We start from the raw sequence: 2,835 nt of genomic DNA, 5'->3' as shown, positions 1-2,835 counted from the left end.
TTTTTTCTGAAATCACTCAGCAAGCGATTATCAAATACCCACTGTAGTTAAGATTGCTAAATTACAGAGTATAAGCCTCTAGTCTGAGAACCTTTCCCTTGAGTTGGGGATTGGATCATAAAAGTGAAGGAACAGAATGATGTAATAATAATTAATAATATATCATTGAGCATCTTTAGAAGATTGTAATCTGTGAGGCCATGTTAAGTGGCTTAGTCCACCTGTCTCTCAAAATCTTGTTTTTCAGGCAGTCAAGCAGACAGAGATCATGAGAAATTTGAGTGGAGGCCACGTAGCAGAGTTTGTTTTGGTGGGCTTCCCTGCCTCTCCACCATTCCAGCTACTCCTCTTTGCCCTCTCCCTTGCAATCTACCTGTTGATATTGTTGGAGAATGCACTCATCATTTCCACAATCTGGCTCATTCCAAGCCTTCATCACCTAATGTACTTTTTCCTTGGCCATCTCTCCTTCCTGGAGCTGTGGTACATCAATATCATGATTCCCTTCCTCTTGGGAGCATTTTTTACCCAGGAACATAGAGTAGAGTATCCCATGTAGGTTTCGTGAGCAAAATCTACTTCATTGTCTTAGCTTGTGCTGAATATATCCTGTTGGCAGTCATGGCCTATGACCGCTACCCTCTGTTATCCTAGCCTCATGTCTTCATGCTTGGCCACTTGGCTTGCTGCTTTCTCTTGGGGCAGTGGCTTCTTCAGTTCCATGTTGAAGATTCTTTTCATTTCCTGACTGTCCTACTGTGGACTCAATAACATCAACCACTTTTTCTGTGCTGTCAGCAAGTATTTGTGCAGACTATAGTCACACATCTTGAGATTCTTCCTCCCCATAGATCTCTAAATTTCTGGTTAATCTGTGACTCCTGATTTCTGCTATCTGACAACTCAAGCCAATAAAAAGTTCAATTTAATCTCTCAAACTTTGGGTTAGTAAGAGAATACATTCACTTAAAGGCACATCAGACTCACAAATCTTACCAGGATCCATTCAGTCTTTCAAGAGTATGTTCCACTTTCCTTTGTGTAGGTCTCTTCTCTTACTGTGCTCCTTGTGATCGGTCAGGATTTTGGTCAGAGAAAATACTCAGATCTGGTATTTCAGCTCTTCTGTAGGTCTCTCCTTTACAAAAATCCTCTCTTACACTTCCAGTTTTTGTTCTACTCTAAATCCCATTATCTGCCCTCTTAGGGGATTGGGAGGTGGGGAGAATTGCAAACTGCTCCTAGGAAAGAAGCTTAAAATTCATAGTTCTTACTAACGTGATAAACAATACTTGTTTTAAGATTAACTGTTTCTCAAATATTTTTCCCTTACTTTTTAAAAATTATTTCATTGAGGTCACAATAGTTGATAACATTGTGAAATTTCAGGTGTGCATTATTGTTTGCCAGTCACCATATATATGTGTCCCTTTATCCCTTATGCCCACCCCCATCGTCCTTCCCCTCTGGTAATCACTAGTCTGTTCTCTTTGTCCACATGTTTGTTTATCTTCCACATACAAGTGAAATCATGTGATGTGTTTGTCTTTCTCTGGCTTATTTCACTTAACATAATACCCTCAAGATCCAGCCATGTAGCTGCTAATGGAATTATTTTGTCTTTTTCTGACTGAGTAGTATTCCATTGTGTACGTATACCACATCTTCTTTATCTATTCATCAGTTGATGGTCACTTAGGTTGTTTCCACATTTTCTTGGCTGTTGTGAATAATGCTGCAATGAAGACAAGGGTGCATAAGTCTCTTTGCATTGTTGACTTCAAGTTCTTTGGATACATAGCCAGTAGTGAGATAGCTGGGACATATGGTATTTCTATTTTCAGTTTTTTGAGAAATCTCCATACTATTTTCCATAGTGGCTGCATCAGTTTGAATTCCCACCAGCAGTGTATGATGGTTCCCTTTTCTCTTCATCCTCTCCAACGTGTGTTATTTATTTTGAGGAAGGTTTGCCTTGTGCTAACGTCTGTTGCTAATTCTCTTTCTTTTTCTTCTTGAGGAACATTAGCCCCGTACTAACATCTTCCTCTTTTTTGTATGTGGGATTACACTACAGCATGCCTGGTGAGTGGTGAAGTTCTATGCCCTGGATTCAAACCCATGAACTCACGCCACTGAAGCAGAGCATGCAGAAATTTAACCCCTCGGCCACTGGGCTGGCCCCAGATTTGTTATTCTTTACCTTGGTAATTATAGCCTTTCTAACAGGTGTAAGATGATATCTCATTGTAGTTTTCATTCGAATTTCCCTAATGATTAGTGATATTGAATATCTTTTCAGATGTCTTTTGGCCATCTGTATATCTTCTTTGGAAAAATATCTGTTCATATCCTTTGCTCATTTTTGGATTGGGTTGTTTTTTGTTTTTGTTGAGTTGTATGAGTTCTTTATATATTTTGGAGATTAATCCCTTGTCAGATATATGATTTGCAAATATTTTCTCCCAGTTGGTGGGTCCTCTTTTCACTTTTTTTCCTGATTTCCTTTGCCTTGCAGAAGTTCTTTAGTCTGGTGCAATCCCATTTGTTCATTTTTTCTTTTGTTTCCCTTGCCTGGTGTTTGAAAAGATGCTGCTAAGATGAATGTCAAAGAGTGTGATGCCTTTAATTTCTGCTAGGAGTTTTATGGTTTCACGTCTTATGTTCAAGTCTTTAATACATTTTGAATTAATTTTTGTGTATGGCATGAGATTTTCACTCTTTTACTTGTCACTGTCCAGTTTTCCCAACATCATTTGTTGAAGGGACTTTCCTTTCTCCCTTGTATGTTCTTGTCTTCTTTGTTGAAGATTAACTGTCCACAGATGCATAGTT

At 38.8% G+C, this 2,835-nt stretch overlaps 1 pseudogene; it reads left to right on the top strand.

Annotated features, from left to right (window-relative positions):
* The first annotated feature begins 268 nt into the window (after positions 1-268).
* Positions 269-820, top strand: LOC106835792 (olfactory receptor 6P1-like; annotated as a pseudogene).
* Positions 821-2,835: the final 2,015 nt, after the last annotated feature.

This window comes from Equus asinus, chromosome 25, assembly GCF_041296235.1.
Source record: "Equus asinus isolate D_3611 breed Donkey chromosome 25, EquAss-T2T_v2, whole genome shotgun sequence".
NCBI classification, from domain to species: Eukaryota; Metazoa; Chordata; class Mammalia; order Perissodactyla; family Equidae; genus Equus; species Equus asinus.
The sequence above is the reverse complement of the archived record's forward strand: the minus strand, read 5'-3'. Positions and strand labels throughout refer to the sequence as shown.